At 42.7% G+C, this 20,432-nt stretch overlaps 1 protein-coding gene across 5 annotated transcripts in view; it reads right to left on the bottom strand.

Annotated features, from left to right (window-relative positions):
* FYN (FYN proto-oncogene, Src family tyrosine kinase) overlaps positions 1–20,432 on the bottom strand; it is a 208,825-nt gene that overhangs the window by 125,428 nt on the left and 62,965 nt on the right. Inside the window, exon 1 of one of the 5 annotated variants that reach the window (XM_019646355.1) lies at positions 11,360–11,378. The exons of the other annotated variants lie outside the window; for them this stretch is intronic. The gene's annotated coding sequence lies outside the window, so the exon portion shown is untranslated. Of the gene's footprint in view, positions 1–11,359; positions 11,379–20,432 lie in introns of those variants that run through there. 5 annotated transcript variants of the gene reach the window in all.

Genomic DNA, 20,432 nt, shown 5'->3' with positions numbered 1-20,432 from the left:
GTTAAGAGTTTGTGTGGACTGAGGAAGATCATCCAGGCCAATTCTCTGAGAGCTGTTAGCTAAATGACTCGGCTCTACCCTCCAGGGCAGGGGTTGGCAAACTACAGCTTCCGGGGAAGATCTGGTTCACTTCCTGTCTGTGCGCAGCCCATGAAGAATGGTTTCTACATTTTGACATGGTTGAAAAAAAGAATCCAAAGACTATTTCGTGACATGTGAAAATTATAAGGAATTCAAATTTCAGTGCATATAAATGAAGCTGTATTGGAGCATAGCCATACCACTGGTTTCCGTATTGTCTATATGGCTGCTGTCATGACCAACAGCAGAGCTGTCTCAGCAGAGACTGTATGGCCTGCAAAGCCACACAATGGCCTTACTATCCGGCCATTTATAGAAAAAGTTTGCTGACCTCCGAACTAAGAAAATTGTTATGTGTTTGGGGCAGGTTGTCCACTCTGATCTTCCTACTCTCTCTTCCATGTTTTGAGCTTCTGGGGCTGACTCTGCAATGCATCAACAGGCAAGTTCTAATGTTGGTGCCAATCTCATACTAATCTGGTAAACCAACGTAACCCACTAGATCCTTTCGACCTATGGTCTGATAATCAGCTTAGTAGGTTGCTAAATTCAACTTGGTTGAGCCCAGCATTTTCCTTAATGAAATAAAAGAGAAAAGTATCAAGGGCATTGTTACGGCCTGAATTATATCCCTCTCACCAACTCACATGCTGAAGTCCTAACTGCTAGAACCTCAGAATGTGACTGTACGTGGAGATAGGGCCTTTAAAGGGGAAATTAAGGTAAAAATGAAGTCCTAGGGTGGGCCCTGATCCAAGATGACTTCAGTCCTTAAAGAAGAGGAGATTAGGACACATGCAGAGGCTAGACCATGTGAGAACAAAGGGAAAAGACGCCATCCACCAGCCAAGGGTAGAGGCCTTAGAAGAAATCAACCCTGCTAACACCTCGAACCTCGATCCTGTACTTCCAGCCTTCAGGACTGTGAAAAATAAATTTCTGTTGTTTAAGCCACCCAGACTGCTGTACTTTGTTATGGCAGCCCTGGCAAACTAATACAGGTATCATACATTATATTATTAGGTGAATAAACATTTTTTTCTATCACCCATGAGTGTGATATAAAATGTATTAAATTCTGTGTGTCACATCAAACAAACTGAGGAACACTACACTGGAGAGAGAGATATACATGCTTGCTAGCACAATCATGGGGGGGAAGGTGGGTTCAAAAATTGAACCAAGACAAAAGAGAGGAAAAAAGCACTTATTGAACATATTATAAGCACTTTGCATGCGATATCTTCTTTTAGTCCTCAGAGTAACCCTATGCAGGGATAAGATTATATGTATTCACTGATAAAGAAACTGAAGTGCAGAGAAGTGTCTTACACAAGTGGCAGAGCCAGGTCTAACTCCAAAGCCTGTATATTATTCCTCATCGTGAATATTTCTATGTCCCTGAGAATAGGTTATAGTTTGATAATACTAAGGGATCTTAAGGAAGGGGAAAACATTTACAAATAGTAATAACTAACATTACTGAATACATACTATGTGCCAGGTACTATGCTAAGCTTTACATAAATGACCTCACTTCTTCCTTACTAATAACCCAGCAGAGTAGGTTCTGTTATCCATGTTTTTCAGCTGAAAAATCTGAGTCTGGAAGAAGTTAATTAACTTTTCTAATATCACAAAGCTGGCAAACTCCAGACCCAATATTTGAACCCCTGGTCTGACATTTGAGCTACAGCTCTTGCCCATGACAGTCCCTCCTCTGAACTGACTATACTTATTGTCAACCTAAGTATATAAATATTTGCTAGTAGTCTCCACTTGAAGAAATAATGCATACTTTTTATTAATGCATCCAGTAAATTCATACATCCACTAACTGAGCACATACTATGTGCCAGACCCTGTTCTGAGGGCTAAGGATACAACAGTAAACAAAACAGACAGAAATTCTTCCACCATGGTGACCATTTGGGTAAAACCTTATAACCATAACGTATTGACTGAAATCATCTCATGGGTAAAGCAATCAGAAGTAAGATTCAGACATGTTGAAGGCACTGATCAATTAAATTGTAGAAAAGAGAGGAAGGTGAGTAAGGTTTACGAAATAGAAACTTCTAGTAGTTTTACTAACATATACACACAGGTTTACTTGTCATGTGGGTATGTCTTGTCTCCCAGTTGACTGGAAGTTTTACAATGGCAAGGACTATGGCATATTTAAACATCTCCCTCGGTGCTTGGCATGGTACACAGTAGTTTGAATTTATTGACTTATTTTTCAGTTGTTTCCAAGAGAAATATACAGAGGTTACTCGGGGACTTGCAATGACAAGTAATGACAGATGTAATGACAAGAGTCAGATCATCCTTGTAAGTCCCAGTGGAGGAGGACAGATATTACTGCAGGGTATCAAGGATATGAGCAAGAAACTGTATGTGTAAGTGGAAGAATTTTAGCTAAATCAAATGAGATTACAGTACAATGGTTTAAGAAATCAGAATGAGTGCCTGGTCATGAGAATGTGAAAAAAAAATGAGGCTCAGTGAAAGGTAACCAGCATGATGTGTTAAGAATTTTAATAGATTGTGGCAAAAATTTTTCTGAGATTTCTTTGCCTTTAATTTTATAGGATTTTTCATGTGTAGAAATTTAATATTTTTATCGAGTCAAGATAATTGATTCTTTCTTTCATCAAGAAATAATCAGGGGGCCGGCCGAGTGGCATGTTGGTTAAGAGCTGGCTTGGGACGCCAGAGGGCCCTGGTTGGGATGCCACATGGGGGCCAGTGACACTACCCTCTACAGCTAAGATGCTGAAAAACTGCTCGACCTGGAGCTGGGCTGCCGTGAGTCGCTGGCGATGGCAGGTGGGTTGCCATGGGCTACCGTGTGTAGCCAGCAGCCAGCGTGAGCGGTCAGCAGCCGCAGTGAGTGGCTGTCCAGAAGCCGGTGACTGATGTGCCTCACCCGGGAAGAGCGCAATGATGGTGCCAACTTGGGCCAGTGAAGCAACGTCCTCCACAACTAGACTGAAGAACAAAAGGACAGCAACTTGTCTGTTCCCCTTCCCAATTCCCCAATAAAACCTTAAAAAAAGAGAGAAATAATCAGGAAAGTGAGCAAATATTTGATACCAGAACGCTAACTATGTGTTATTTATAATATCAAATAGGAGAACATTTGATTGCATAGTAACAGGATGGTGAATGGTTAAATTAATCATGTCTATGCATACAATGGAAAACTGCATAGTCACTATGTAATCCATTAAAAATGATCACAATTTAACATTAAGTCAAAGAAGCAGGATCAAAACCATATATACATATATGACATGCATCCCCCACACAAAAGAGGGAAAATAAATACATCTAACATTGCTATCACAATATAGTGTAGTTAAGAGATATTCTGATTTTCTTCTTTGTAGCTCACCAAACTTTTTGCATATTTGCAAGTCAGGAAAACATAAAAATAATTTAAAATATGTTTAAGTGAAAGGAAAGTATGCACATAATATCTATACTGGCACCTTGGACGTGCCAGAGGCCTTTGACCACATTAGCATGGGTAGTAACTTTTGGTAATGTTATTTAAAAAAAAATAAAGAAAAAAAATAAAGTGAGATGTGTGTGTGTGTGTGTGTGTGTGTGTGTACACACACACACACACACACACACACACACATTTTCTATATGTATGTATATATTTCTTTTTTTTTTTTAAACATTTTATTGGGGAATTGGGGGAGGGGAACAGCGCTGGGGAATCGGGGGGAGGGGAACAGACAAGTTGCTGTCGTTTTGTTCTTCAGTCTAGTTGTGGAGGATGTTGCTTCACTGGCCCAAGTTGGCACCATCATTGCGCTCGTCCCGGGCAAGGCAGATTGGTCGCTGGCCTCTGGACGGCCGCTCATGGCGGCTCTTGGCAGCTCAGACCGGCTGCCAGCTGCTCACACTGGCTGCTGGCTACATACGGTAGCCCATGGCAACCCACTGCCACAGGGGCTGCAGCCTACGCCGTCGCCAGTGACTCACGGCAGGCCAGCTACAGGTTGAGCTATTGTTCACCATCTTAGCTGTAGAGGGCAGTGTCACTGGCCCCCATGTCGGATCTGAACCAGGGCCCTGCTGCTCAGAGCTGGCGTCCCAAGTCAGCTCTTAACCAACGTGCCACTCGGCCGGCCCTATGTATATAGTTCTAAACTCACCAGCAAAGAAGTTTGAAAATAGATTTGGCATGGCTAGGGCAGTCACCAGAATTATAATGAATTCTTTGGCTTTGACAATACATTTAACAAACATTTACTAAGTACCTGTCATGCTCCAAACACCCTGCTAGGTATTGGAGGGTCACATTGGCCTCTGGGAACAAATGACCAATTGGCCAACACTGGCCTACTCACCCAGACTCTAGCAAGATCCAGCTGCTGGGCAGTAACTGAGCAAGCCCCACCCTCCATCCTCCCACCACATCTGGGCTCTGACCCTGCTTGGACCTCCAGCCCTGAGAAAGGCTGGCATCGTTTCTCCAGCTCCAACCACCTCATTTGTAAAACAAGGATAATCCTGACCCAGTTTGTAGTGCTGTGGTGGAGAATAAGTGAAAAGAATTCTGGACCTGTTTTATCTATTCAGTGCCAGATGGCTTCTACCTGTTAATAACCAGTGTTGCTTCCTTCCTTAGGAAACTGCATATTCTTTAAGAAAAAGTAAAGGGTTGGAAATGAGGTTCAGTGATTAACGGGGCACTCCATATTTTTCCTCCTCAGAATATCTAGATTAACAATTCTAGAAACGAATACCTGTTTCCTGACCTCAGACAAGTGCAGAGGGAACTCGAAAGCTCTCACAAGGTTAGTAACATCCCAAGGACAAGACTGGGTGAGATGCTGCCAGTCTCTAGGGAAATAATTCAAGTATAATCAGCACTTCAAAAATCGAATACAATTAACTTATGGTTTCCCACCTCTCTCTTTTAGGAAGGGTGGTTTTTAAAAAGCAACACTGAAAAACGAACAAGTGTTAGAATCTAAGTGTTAAAAAATTTAACATTTCTAAGAAAGACTTAAGGCCGCTGAAAGGATACCAACCATTACATCCCAATCAGACATACCCACGAAGATCTCTCTTCTCCTCCAATCTGAGCTCATGTTCCAAACATTGGGAACGTCTTATAAATGAATGCCCAATGTCAATATTATAAACAGAAGAGGAGGCAGAGAAGGAGCTGGGAGAGCGAGGGGGGAAAAAGCATACAGACCTAAAAATGGGACACATTTAGGAGAGAAGTCCCCTTTCCTGGGTAGTAAGGTGAATAAATAAGCACTTTAGAAATACATAAAATGAGAGGGAAGGTGCAGCCCTAACTCCTAGTGTTGGCATTTTACATGAAAGATTAGGTGACGGGTATTTTCCAGTTGTCCCTACAGCTTCAGATTCTCTGTGATCGATCTACCATAGTAAGGATTAGTAAATGGAGTGTTCCGACAGCTTTACAATGATCTGGACTAAATTCTCCATACCCCACACTTCTTCATTTCAGTGATGTGACCTGGCAATAACCACACAGGTAAAGCAAGGTACGAAGTGGCTCAGGTGGAGCAAACACCTCTATGGACTTGACTGCCTTGCGAGTGATAACAGGTGTGGTCCCCTTTCCCTTGCTCCTACGCCTTCTCTGTCCCTGTCACTGCTGAGTCCCAAACACTCCAGCCCCCGTGGGCGTGTGTAGGAGGAGCAGCAGCCGCCACTGCCTGTATACAAACAAAACTCAGATTTCCAACCTGGGTGTGGGGCAGGCGGACAGTGCTGTACACATGGCAACCGTTGTTTATACTGAAGGACATGACTGTGCTGTGATTACTCTCCTTTTAAACAAGGAGTTGTAAAAATTATATTAACAATTCCTGTTGAGGCCCGGTGGGTATGAGTCACTTTGCAAAGCAGAATCAAAATGGATCCTCTGTTATGGGTTCCTGCTGGTTTTTGGATTCTAAACAACTTTATTAATGTTCATAGGAGTTATGCACACATCAATGAGAGAATAAACTCCTTGGGTTTAGTGGCGCTTCAATGAATGACTTGTAGTAAACAACGTAAAATGCTTTCTAATTTTATTCCAAGTAATGACACACTACCCAGGAGAACTGAAAATCAGGCCTAGGTCTCACTCACTGAAGGATGGGAAAGGCCAGGGGAGGGCAGAAAGAAGGCTCTCCAGCTGGTTGGCGGCTCTGCAGGGTACCTCCTCTGCCTAGTGCATGGGAGTGTAGCAGGAGAGACAGACACAACTCAGCCAAGGGGTAATGAATGATGAAGGGAGGAAAAGAAAACTCACAAAAGTGAGCCTGGTGCAGAAGGAATTTACCACAATCTAAGATGGGAACGAATGACTGCAACTGTGCTTCTTAAACCTCTCAAACAACTGTTCCATCTTTTCAGAGCATAAGTTAATACTATTCATTGATTTCCAAAAATACCCACTAAGATGAGAATGGGAATTTAACTTCCAAGAATGATGCAGCAGGGTTCCTAATGAATAGGTTATTTTGCAATGACACAAAGCTCTGCTTAGACATTCTGGAAACCCACTTCAGATTTAACCTTCTCCTGCCCAGGCCTGCGGGTGCCCCCTCAACTCTTCTTATGGGAAACCAAATGCTGGATGATTGATAACCTCTGAGGATGGGAATATGCCAGAGGGGCTGCAGCAGAGACAAGTATAAATGGCATATGCCTAACTTCCATGATTTGGTAAGAGAAATTTATGAAAATTTTAATCTAAAAATCTCTTCAGTGTTTTCTGTTCCATACTTCCATACTCAACCACCTTATTCTTTGTTACCTTTTACTCTAATGCTTCACATAGTGAGAAGACCTCTGCCGACCCATAACAAGACCCCACAACATAAAAGACTAGATACACAATGACAGATGTAGGGGGTGTCTGCTCTTCGCTCGCTGCTGAGAGTCCATTTTCCTATCTGAGAGACATAGGGACACTGTTTGCATCACTTGTAACCCTCTAACCTCTGGCAGCAGGGACCCTGATCATTTGGCTCAGGAGTCATCTCCCACCCAGCAGATTTCAGAGCACTTAAGGGTCATGGCCTTTTGACATTATAGTGTAAACCGTTTCCATCAAAACCAAGGAAGGGCTTCATATACTCTGCAGTTTATTTAGGATTATGTGGCTTTTCAAGGGGAGGTCCCCATTTTTCCTGTAACACCTGCCTAGTCACCCTGAAGCAGAGTACATGGACATTCTTATGACAGGGATTTTAACTGAACAAATATTTATAGGGAGAGAAATGCGTTGGCTAGGAAAATGAATCCAGGACTGAACAGGACTTCCCTGTCAGCCGTTCGACATATCTGGGAATGCATTGGTGGGTCACGCTAGGAATTATCAGAAAAGGGGTCTCTCCAGTGGTTCAGATCGTACTAGAAAAACATGAGCCAATTACAAAAGCAGCAAGTGCATTTGAGGCTGTGACAAATGCAAAAGGTGCGTGGGCTGTGCCCTGTTTTTCAATGACTTCTTCCCCTCACTTTCACTAGTGTTAGAGATACAGGAGTTTTCTGCAGACGGCCTATATATAAGCACAGCTTTTGAGAAAATGGCCTTGCCCCCATCTTAGTTCCCCACGACTGGCATGAACTTGTTGGGCACCAGAGGAAGATCTCTGTGTAATAAGTGACTGAACAGTGTGCCAGAGGCCAGTTAGGTGCTAATGAAGAGAACAGGGAAGTATCAGACACATCTTGGCCTTCAAGACGTTTGCAGCCAACTTGGCAGATAAGCTGCGTACACACGCCAAGCTGACAACACAATACTTAACCACTGACTAACTACACAGATGGATGCAGAGTTGGTCTTGGAGAAACTGGGTAAAATTCCTAGATTTCCCAACCATACATGTTTTTCTTGGCAGGGGGAGACCGTAAAATTTGGGACCAGAGGATGCCCAGAATCCAGCTGAAGTTCCTCTAGGAGAGAAAAATGGAAACTAAGCAGGCTAGCTGTTTATCCATTTTCTCTAGAAAAAGGCCTCACCCACTTTCGGTGCTATTCCTCCATTTGCTTCAAAACAGCCAACTTCTTGCTGACCTGCGGAGGCTACTCTGACTTCCAAGGGCACACTGCCGCTTCATTCTCTGAGCACTGTTCTGGGCTAATTAGTAGTTTTTTGGATTTCCTAAATCAGCTCCCTTACAGGGGTACACATTTATTTGGCTGTTTTAAGAGTACTAATTCAATCACTCCAAATATTTGGGCTTCATTAAAATAATTTCCCCCAAACAATGCTACTTTTTTGGCTTGACTCTGAAAGTAAGGTTTCACCCTATAGATCATTTAAAAAAGTCAATAGATAACATTAATGAATGCGTGAGAGGTTTTCCTCTTCTCGAGCTACTCTGAATTGAGGACCACAAAATTACAAAGCTGGTCATATCCCAGCTGGTTTCATTCATCATATACCCTCGGCTTTTTACTTTCGCGCTCTCCAATCTGCAAAGAGTCAAGTGTAATTACTGACAGCATCAAGGAAGAAAGTAGCCTGCTTCATCATGTCTCCAGCCAGTGACTCCTGCAGGGTGGGTGGTGGAGACCACAGCGGTTATATCTAAAAAAAATCCTGAAAAACAGGTGGTTTTGGTTGGCTGGTGTTTAACATGACCCCTCCTGAGATAAACACATTAACAACGTGCTGACGATAATTTCATTTCTGCAGCAACAGTGCAAATGCAGAATTACCTAAAGAAATGATCTATGGGAGTGCGCATGGAATTTCAGCTTCCATGCAAAGAAGCCACACTATGTGAATGTGGGAGATTTTGCTTTCCAAGAAAACATCACAAATACCCATCATGTCAGGGATGGAGCAAGCCATATGAAGAGAGAAGAAAAGCATCTTCTTTCCCATAAATGACATTTTCCCTCTAAATAGTTTCTCATGTGCTACTTGACTGAGTGGATAAGACAGTGTGGACACAGCACTGGTTTCACTGAAGTAGTCTCATCCTCAAATCCACAGTTTACATCAAAAGCTGCTAAAATAAACCACATACAAGAACATTTCATTCCCACGTGCCTAAAAACCAGAAAGAGTCATTACGGTCTGGAAAATATAGGAAGGCCATGCTTCAAGGCCAAGATCCAGAAAAAACAAGGCACATTGAGGCTTTGGGGAACATCCACACCTCCTGTTACCATAAAACTCTCAGTCCCCGGAGGAATGGTTTTCTCCCCCTAGAAAGGACCCTCCCTCCTTCACTCTATCCTGAACATTCCTTTCTTTCCAACTGGGCGCTGTAGAGGACTCTGGGAACTCATAAGCAGACTACTGTTGGCTATTCCCCTCCCATATTTGTCCTACATAGGAATAGAGTACTACATTGCAAAACCACTGATAAATATTTTTAAACCAGGAGGAAGCACAACTTTAGATTTCTCTCTCTCTCTCTCTCCCTTCCTCCCTCCCTCCCTCCCTCCCTTCCTTTCTTCTTTTTCTTTTTTCTGAGTAGCCAGATTTTGGAAACATACTTAACTGTCCCAAATAGCATGAAATGCAATGAATGGCAAAACCTGGATATTTTGGCTCTGGGTCTTTGCTAAGTAGGATATAAAACAAATTCAGCCTCTTGGTAATAAGGGGCTACCTAGGTGGTTTTTATACCAACAGGAAAGAAAACAAAGGCGGTGACTGACTCCTAAGCTGACGAGGTCCTTTCCACAAGGTTAGCCTAAGTGGGTACTATGTATAAAGTAGCATTGTGTGGAAACTTGAAGGCTTGAATAAGAATCTGCTGTGTCAGCATCATGCAGTGGAAAGAACTCAGTGCGGGCTTAAGAAACCTGATTCTCTACAGGCTTCACTGGTGATTTTTTTCTGGGACTTGAGTAGTCACTTCACCTCATTAGCTCTTAGCTTCCTCATAAAATAAAGATGGTAGACCAGATGACTGTTAGGTTTGTACCAGGTCTCTGTCCTAACCCCATGGGTGTTCACTTCCCAGAGTCTCTGCCAGCCTGCTTCATTCTCTGAGCTCTCTAAGCCTCCTGGAAGGGCCTCCCTGAGTGGAGCCCTTCTCTGCTGACCTCACCTCCCTCCAGGACCCTTTCTGTCACCTGAGATACACACCAGATGGCCCAAAGTGTGTTTGTTTACAGCCTGCGGTTGGGTCCTACAGTGCATTCTCCATGGATGGGTCGGGGGTTAGGAACACCAGCTCTGGAGGTTTTCTCACCAGCTAAGAGGCTGGAAACCATAGCTTCTCTTAGCTTTGGCTTTCCCGTCACCAAAGTGGGTCACACAACATCTTTCTCACAGAACTGCTAGATGGCAGGCGCTCGGCTATTCTGAAAGCTGCCAGATAACATTCAGGACATCCAGTTAAGTTTGAATTTTGGATCAACAATTTGGGACATACTTATAGTAAAAATGTATTCATTACTTATCTGTAATTCAAATTTAATTGAGCATCTTGTATTTTTCTTTTATTTGTTAAATCTAGCACATTATAGATGCTGCAGTTGTTAGTGTTAGGTACCAGGCTGCCCCACTAAACCAGCCTTATGCAGGATAAAACCACCACTGGCCTGACTTCTGCGTCTTAGGAACAAGAGTCAATGTGGTTCGAGTTTTTTTCCTTTTTAATCCTCTCTCCCCTCCTACAAATGGCCCCTTCCTAATCCTGCTATTGGCTTTGTATCACCACATATCCTGCTTGGGTCCCCTCCCAGAGGTCCCAAATTGTCTACTGGCCATCTTTTCAGTCACAGCCCCATTCCCCCTGGCTAAGCAATTTGATCAAATTAATTCATATACATGCGTCACTGATTGTCTAATGAGTCGTTAACCTCCTCTGAAGCAACTGCTTTTTTTTTTTAAGGTCATTTATACCCTCAAATTAAAGTGATCAAATGTAGACTATCAAAAAATTGAAGTGAAAAAAAGGTAGGCTGTGTGAAAGAAAGGCATTGTGGGGGTAGGGCTGGCATCACCTAGGAGCCGGCTCTCACAAGTTTCTCTGAAGTGTTTCTGCTTTTCCTTTCATCTTCTTTTGAGCTCACAATGGCTCCATGGTAGCAGAGGATCCTGTGGATAAGGGGGAAGTGGAATGGGGTAGAGTAGAAAGTGGGTGGCTCCTTGTGAACCAGTCACCACATTCTGAACCAGTGCAGTTCCCAGGGTCCCCTGGCGCCAGCATCTCAATTTAGACTGTGGAAAACACAAAGCCTGGCTGAACATTCTCGTTTTTTGACCACCTTGTATTCAGAGATGAAACACAACTGCATAAGCTGTACCTGTTGGATCCTGAATACTGGGCAAAATAACTCCAGGGACCATTAAGAACCACTTCTCTCTTTGAAGGGCCAATCAGTCTAGATGGTTCTGAAAGATACATGGAGAAGGGGAGGGGTTGGCTTGAGATGGTGGGATACACTTCAATCAGAATTACTTCCAAATGGGTCACCTGGGTTCTTCCTCAGGCCCAGCTCTGCCCTCCTGGAAAGGACATCTGTTCCTAGGTTATTCTATCCAAGATGACCCTTTATCTTAATGTCCACAACCTGTCAGCTAAAAGCACTTCACCAAAGCATTAAAAGGAAAAGGCTTAAAATGAAGGAAATGGAAAACATTACATAACAGATCGTTTACTATCCTTCTCAGGCAATTAGCCCTCAGCAGGGTGACCCTCACTCAACCCTTTGGGAAGACAAAGCTGCCATGTGTTCTGTGGTCACTAGTCAAGGTGAGATGAATTACTACTAACTCGGGATTGAGAAATTCTGTCTTGCAATTTTGCAATACCCATTGCAGGGTAGCTGCAGGCGCTCAGCGAGGTCTACCCTACTGACTCAGCAGAATACACCTTCCAATTATCTTTATATCTTTGTAACTCTGCCCTGAGATTAGGGCTGTGAATTTGTTAAGATAATAACTGAGTTATGGTGGGAGCGGGGTGAGCGTGGGGGCAGGGAGTAACACCCTCTGAGAATCACATGTCAAAGAGCTTTACATTCTGATTCAGTCCTCCCAACAACCTAACTAAGACAGATGGGCGCCTCAGTCCAAGCAGGATTTGAACTCGTGTCCTTTGGACACCAGCGCCCACCGTCTACCACACCTGCTTCATTCAGGGCTTTGAGCCCCGATTTCACTTTTCCCTTGGGAGAGTGGAATGCTGATGTTTTTGCAGCATGGTCACTGACAGGGATGCAGTAAGCATTTTATGGGCTTATAACAAGGGCTTTACTGAAGGCATTTATTTTAACACAGGACTTATAACTTTTTTTTTTTTGCAGGAAAACAGTGCCCAGTATTTAGATAATTACATTTCCTATCTTCAGTTACACTTTGATAGTCAACAACAATTTTCATCTTAACAGATGATGATGAGGAACTCCGTGGCAAGACAGGCACTGGGCTTTCATCCTGGGTAACAGGGAGCGGTGTCTTCTCCAAATCTTGCACAGTGAGCCAGGAGTCTGGCCACGTCTGCTCATGCATGACTACACAGTTAACGAGGAGTTGAAAGAGCAATTATTCCCCTGTCTCAGATTAGTTTTATTTTTATCTCATTAGATTGTAATTGTTAGGAGAATTCTTATTTATAACCATCAGGTGTTTCTCTGGCTCATTCACTCCCCCCTCCCCATCCCACACAGGTAACAATAGAACATGGCACAAAAGCAGGGGTCTAGTGCCCTTTAACCATATCTGTTCAGAAGTTGATCTGGGTTTGGGGTATTAGAGATTATCATATTCTGTGTTTAGTGAACCATAAAGATCAGTCATTGCAAGGGCCTCACAACTGTCCTCAGCACCCCTACATCAGCAGGTAAAGGGGTGGGGCCCATGAACCTGTGTTTGCACAACCTCCCCAGGTAGTCTCAAAGCACCCCCAAATTTGGGGACCAGACTGATAAAGAACACACTGCTATTAAAGCTGCAATCAGAGGTCAGTCCTCTTGGAACCCAGCAGTTTGGCTCTGTTGCTAAGAAACCTGCATATGTACCCTTTATCAGTTAAGGTACCAGCAGGAAACAGGTCACACCCTCCAATTATGATAATTTGAAGGGAATTTAATAAAGGGGCTATTTTCAGAGGTGGGCAGGGTGCAGGAAAGCCACCAGGCTTAGTGTAGTTGCCTGGGCTAGTGATGAGGAGGAATCAGGTCAGGGCAGGCTCTTCACACCCCAAGGCTTGAAGGGCCAAGGTGAGTGATGGATACCTGAACCTGGGACAGAAGTGCTGGTGGAGAGCGCTGCTTGACAGCAGCTGTGACCATGGCTTCAGGGCCACTGCCGGTCTGGACCCTGTAGGGAATAAGCATCCTGACCTCACACTCTCCCTCGCTCCAACCTCTAGGTGCTCGCTCCCCTTGCTGAACCTAACTTTCTAGAAAGCAGAGGCAGAGGAGCCCTCTGAAGCTATGCACAGAAGTTGATTTTCCGGGGTCAGAACAAATGGAGAAAGGTGAAAGTGCTTGGAGCCAGTGGAGCAAACGGAAGATGTCTAGTATAATATCTCTATAGAAACCATACCAGGGAGTGTCAAACCTTCACCACCACCACAGACAGCAGCATTCCACGCACAAAGGCTGCAGGATCTGCCACGCCCACTCATGACAGCACCTGGAGGCACACAGGTAACTGCAGAAAGGACACAACTTTATCCAGGGATGTATTTCAAAATTAAATTCACAAATGCATTTATCAAATATTTGCTGAACACCGATTCCATGAAAGACAACAGTATTTTATTCTAGCCTTTTAAAGTTTCATTTGTTGAACTGAGAATAAGTGGTCATCGGGTTTAATGAAGCCCCTGCTGCTATTAGTTCCAAAAGAAGCCAAAATAATTATACTACAGAAAGGAAAAAGCTCAGATTTTTAAAGTGGAAAAAACATTTAACTTTAACTCATAGCCTGTAGCAAAAGTGATGCATTGTTTTTCTTTTTAACATATATGATTTTCCATGTAGAGGTTTTACCTCCATATCAGCAGAGGATTAAATGTATAATGTGCTGTGAGGTGGCCTGAAACGAATGGGTTAAGGAATAGATTTATCCCATTTTTCAACTTCTACCAACAAGTGTCAGTTCCACTAAACTTAAGACGTTCTCAGGAGGTGTCATGTTTGATCGCCATTGTCTATACTAGGGTCCCCTGCAGTGGGTGCCCAGTCGCTGACTTTCTCCCTTCTGCCTCTGAGTATACCTGTTTCCCTGGCATCAGTGAAAGCAGCGTCTCCTGAGCTCTCTGGGTGGCCATGCTGGCTGCACATGTGGGGCAGTGGTGTGCATGGACATCCCAAGTGATTTCAGAGGCACATCACAGAATCACAGAATGAAAACCTTACTCCTTTTTCAGTACTTTTCAAGCCTTCTCCAACACTGAAGTCTCAGCTGGATGTTGCCCTCTCTGTAACACCTGCTGACAACCCTCTTTGTCGGAGAGGTGCAGCCTCAGGCCCAGGGTCTTTATAGGGAAGGGCATCTAGGAGAACTTGTAACATGCTTATTTTCATGGATTTATTTTAATGGTATCATCTATCTACATTAAATTATACAGCTTTTCTACTTGAGGACATCATATAAAGTTTCTTTTAAAAACAAACTTGGTTTAGAACAAAAATTTAAGGGAAATATTACACAAACAATAAAGCTGGTACACAGATATGGGGAAAACCTTCCAGGTGATACAGAAATGACTGAAGTTTGGGAACTACTGATCCAATGCTAAGTATACCTCATGAGTCAGAGACCTAGGTTTTAGTTCTAATCGCCTTCAAATAGACAATCATGACTAATTTTATTGCCTTGTAAATCAACAATTTTTCATTGAAGTGAGTAGCTCTTCTGGTCAGAAGGTTGCAGCTCAAACAGTGTAATAACAATTTAGCAAAATTGCTTTGTAAACTGAATCCTATCTTGTTCACAGAATAACAGAGGTGCCTGTGATTAATTATTAAGGTTTATATACAATGTACTACTGTAGGATGAAACTATGGGAGAATATAAATAATGAAGAGAGAAGAAGGCAAGCTAAGTGCTGCTCTCCTCATCTAGTCTAACACGGGGGCCTTTGGCAGCAACTGCGATGTGAAGAGAGAAACCTTCCCTAATCACACAAGATTTCATTGAGAGCATTCCAGGGCCATCCAGGCGGAATAAATTACAAAAGAAATCTGTCATGGTACGTGAATCCTTTTGATGTCAGTCTTGTAAAACTGCTGCATGTTCTGTGGTACGGATCAGGGAAAACATTGTCAACAGTCACCTCCTACATGCACTGTAAATCTCTTCGGCTTTTCAGTGCAGCCCTGTCTCATCTCAAGTCACCCAAAACCCCAAATTCTAACCTCTTGAAAACTTTACATTTATGTGCATGTTCCACTCAATTCAAGGCCTCAGAAAACATTAAATCAACCGATGTATGGTGCCTTTTTGCTTCTTGCAAACATGGGCGTGAGCAAGCCGAGTGCTTGGGTACACTCACACCCACTTTCCCACACACCTGCACGCCCCTGCTCCCTAGGTCCCCACCCCTCAAACCCACCCTGTGGGCAGAGCCAGAAACAAATGCTGCCCAGCCCATTCCAGAAAGACGTGTTTGAGACAAAGTGCTCGGTCCTTCTGAGCCCTTATTTACGCCTGTGCTTGGCTAAATACCACACATCAGCAGACCTCTTTCTGGGGCGGGGTCCTTTTCCTATGTGCTGTCTGCTGTTTACTTGTTTGAAAACTATTTCTACAATGCATCTATTGTTGTCTATTCACTATATAATTGTATGCTACATTGGCAAGCAAGTGTTCCTCAATGAATAAAAGTGTGTTTACCAAGAATAATCGGAGTTGCTTGGCACAGGGCACTGGCCTTGCCCAACACCAGCTGACGTATACAGCAAAATAGGGTCCTCAGCCTTCTGCCCATGCAAGTAGTCAGTATTCGCTAATTCTGGGACCTGTTTTAGCCACATAAGGTAGAGGAAGGCTATTTTATGCTGTGTGATTTTTTAGATTTTGTTGCTAGAATTACAGGAAATAAAACAGATTTGAATTTTATTTAAGTCCTAAAATTTAGATTCAAGCAGAATGGCTTTAAACATGCCATAATAGATAGCAGCTGATTTTTTTGGGGGGGGGGAGGGTTCATATAACATAGGATTTGGACCTATAAATGTTAAGTATAGCAAACATTAGGCAATATGAATCAAAATGCTTCTGTGCCCCTAGTTTAACAGAACCCAGTTTCACAAAGAGACGTATTGAAGGAGAAAGGGCAAAATATGTTTTCATGTCTTAGGATCTTTCAAATCATACCTGTGTTAGATACATACATGTTTTTGAGTGTCGGCCCCATCTTTGTCCTCTTCTCTTGGAATCTGTCCTGCCAATACCACAGCGGCAAGCCATGTGACCAGAACGGGTCCAGCAACATGTGATTGGACAGGAGTGAACAGCTGACCCCAAAGAAGCCTACCTCTCTATGCTGCCTAGGAACCTACCAATTGTGTGGCTTGGCTTAAAAAGATAAGTGAAACCAATTCGATTGCTTTGCCAGGAATTTGGAATTAAAAAATAGTGAGGCTGTTACCAATTAGCTGTGGGTTGCTAAGTTGACACACCACTCTAGTTGAAATGCTTTTTTTTTTTGCTTTTTTTTTTTAAATTTGAGGAAGGGGCGTAATAAACAGAACTATCTGGACTAGGTATCTACAAACTCTTTTGCCTGCCAAAAAAATGTTTTGGGTAGAAAACATTTCCAAACCACTGCTCTTTAAATATAGTTACTAATTATTCACTTAGGAGAATACTTGAGAAAGAAGAAAAGCATGTACACGGTTCCTCAGTGAGCAGTGCAGAAAGTAGAGGTGGGTGTTTGGTCCATTTGATGCACGAAGTCTTAGGGCCTGACAGCTGCTGGCTCTCCAGGCATCACAGGTGACAGGGAGAGCTGTCGCCTTGAAACTAGAGCTCAGAGGAAGAAACATATGTGCCAGCTCCCAGGAATCATGTCCTAAGACCTTCTGCACATCACGGCTTGGGGTGTGCAAGGTGCTCAAACACGTCTGCGGAATTGTATGGGCCTGAAGTTGGCCCAAGAGCAGGCCTGGGTGGAAATCAGACAAGCTCAGAGTTAAACTGGTTTGAGTTTAAACCAGGGAACAGCTGCTATCAGCACTGTATCTGAGAGAAGGAAGGGCATTCTGAAGAGCAGGCTGTGACGGACTGGGTAGGAAGGGAGGGTGCCCGGGCCTCTGCGAGGAGGCAGGGCAGATGGTGACGCTTCAAGGGAGTGAACAGAAATGCCCACAGCAAAACCCTGAGACTCTTTCACCTAACTGGATGTGTTAATGGCTCCCATGGAGCAGCAAGAGAGGGCTGAGCACATATGCCTCCGTCTACTGTACTGGCTGTAAATAAACCATGTGCTTGTCTGCGCCATCTGCTTAGTGTGCACTTTGTGGAACCGTGAAAAGAAAAAAACCATTTGGGGCAAATGGCTAGAAATACTTTAGTTGTATGCTTAGGAACCAAATATGCTTACACAGCTAAATTATTACATTTCCTTTAAAGTGGGTAATTAAATTTAAAGTGCTCTTTTTATGGTGTGTGTGTGTGTGTGTGTGTGTGTTGTGCTGGACAGTGGGAAGCCACACAGCTTTCAAAGGGTCAAAGAGCAGGTCATGGGCACAGAGTGAGGCTGGAGACAAGTCTCCTGCCACTGGAGTCGGTCAATCTTGAGTTAGTCACATGTAACCAGTCTCGACCACAGATTCTTCATCTACAAACAAGGAGTGTGTCACTCGTCTTCCTCAGTCAGAGCGGTGTTCTGAGAATTAACTAATGTCTAACATATGAAGCTCTTCAGATATAAGATATTATGAGCATACAAAATGTTTTTATGGAGATGGTCATGCCCTCTATAAAGTACTTAGTATACATTATGGATGATTATTGCCCTCATATACACATTGAGATTGCTCATTGCTCGTTTTTTTTTTACGTTCTCAAAACTATATAAATACTGTAACTAATGCATTCATGAAACAACGATTTACTGAGGACTTAGAATGTTCTAGACCCTGGAATAATTTTAATCTGAAGTAAGACACCTATAAGTACAATTAGGTTCTAAAAGCACAGACTTAGTATGTTGCAAGCAATATAATGTTGAAAACACAAATCCAACTGTGTTCTTTGAAAATTACTTGTGTTTTCAACATTAAGCAGTTTACAAAATTAAAACTTCTAGGTTTGTGGTATCTAAAGTTTAGTGACTTGAAAGAGTGCAAAGAGCCCCTTCATTCAACCTGGATGAGCTTTTCCCAAGGCCTAACAGCAGTAGTTTTCGATAGATATTATATACACCCCCAGAGAAGCCAGCAACTTAAGGAAAGCTCTATCAAACAGCATGAGCAAATCATCGCGGTTTGTGAAATGCAACTTTGAGAGAATAATCACACTGCATTAGCCTCATTTACAAGCTATATTTCATCTTGATGGACTCCCCAGAGATAATGTACATCGAATCCTGATAAAACGAATTCCCAGAGTTGCTCAATTCTTTTCATGGTGCTAAATTTGGACTCTATCAGAATTTGCTTGGAAGACAGAGGAGGTAATGAGTGCGGTGATTAGAGCTAGTGCTCGGGACTCAGACAATCCCCCAAACCATAATGTACCAGTGGCAGTCTCAGATCAGCTACGTTACTTCTCTAGGCTTCAGTTTTGTCATCTACAAAATGGAGTTAATACTACCTGCCTCACAGGATTTCCAAGAAGTGTCAGTGAGAGAATCAAGGACTTAGTACAAAGTAAGGACTCAATAAATGTTAGCTATTCCAGAAATCTTCATTGTGTGGTATGGGAATTTACATGGAAGCCAGAGAGTCATCAAAGAGGAGTTACTGAAACTAGGAAGTAGGGTGAGGATGGGAAGGGAGACCCTGGTGCTTCTAAGTTCCCACGGCTGCTCTGCTGCCCTTGCTAGGCAGAAAGCACAGAGGTGCCAAGACACTCGAGGAAGATAGACAGTCCTTCCTATCTGAGCTGAAGGAGAGTGTGCAAGCTGCCCTGGAAGCTGCACTAGCAAACCTTAACTTCTCATCACATCCCAACAGGAGAGTGCCTCAATGCCATCTTGATTTATTATATTAACTCTGTCAAGAGGAAGCACAATGTTGGCTCTGGAGTAATTTAAAAACCAAAGGGGAAAATCCCATTCCAACAATGTATTACAACTTCCTTATTAAAAACTTTAAAAATAAGTCACAATGGTGGGCAGAAGGCAAATCCTAACTATTGGGTAAGCTTTCAGAAGTGAATCTGGTTTTATAAATTAAGTTTTGATACTAAAGATAAAAGTGGGGAGGAGAATGACACAGCCACATTCCATAGATGAGGTCACAGAGTCTCAGGAAAAACAAAACAAAGTAAAAACCTGAAGCATGAGAATTTTTTTTTTTTTTTACCGTAAGCTTTTGGAAAACCTAGGAGAAGGGCAAAAAATAGCTAGAGCTGTGAATTTAATACAGGTAAAATTTGATCTTCCTCTTAATGAAAGGTGGAAAATAATTAAGAACCTCAAGTGAAAAAAGCTCATGCAAAAATTTGTCTTTACATAGTACATAAAACTTCTATGCAAAATTGTATATACATAGTACATAAAAATATATACTATGTGAAGAATTAAATTAAGAAAATATAAGCCCAAATCATGAATTTCACCCAGTACAAGAATATTTTCAAAGATTAATATTAAGCAAAATAAATATTTAAGAAATATCAAAACAACCCTATACTTGCTCCAAAAAAAAAAAAAAAGGAAAATGGAAATAACATAGAGACAATTTTTTAATGAAAATGAACTCACACAGGAATCCTAGGGGCAGAAATACAAGCCAGGATTTGACTGCTGAATAAATTAAGCATGAGCAGAGAATATCTGAGTTTCCTGTCTGAGTTTCCTATTTTCAGAAAATTTCTGAAATGTAATCTCAACATGCAAAGCAGGGAAATTGGTGAATTCACAGTTTTGTTGTGTGTGTGTGTGTGTGTGTGTGTGTGTGTGTGTGTGTGTGTGTGCGCGCGCGCACGCGCGCTTTACAAAGATTTACCTCGAGGTTTCTTTGAAGAGTTGGTCTCCCCAGAAGAAATTTGATAAACAGAAATTTAATTTCGACACTATTCAGCTACACAACTATCTCATGAAATTCAGTTCAGCAATATGGGACGAGACATAGAAAGATTCAGTCCACATTTGGTCAGTGCAAAAATCGCTTCACTGTTCTGGAAGCAGAAGCCGTATAGACGGACTATACCCGTGGCCTCCTGCACTCTTTAAACTGTTTCAACACCTCTCCA

The sequence above is a fragment of the Hipposideros armiger genome, unplaced genomic scaffold, assembly GCF_001890085.2.
Source record: "Hipposideros armiger isolate ML-2016 unplaced genomic scaffold, ASM189008v1 scaffold_101, whole genome shotgun sequence".
Taxonomy (NCBI): Eukaryota; Metazoa; Chordata; class Mammalia; order Chiroptera; family Hipposideridae; genus Hipposideros; species Hipposideros armiger.
This window is presented reverse-complemented; position numbering and strand designations above follow the sequence as displayed.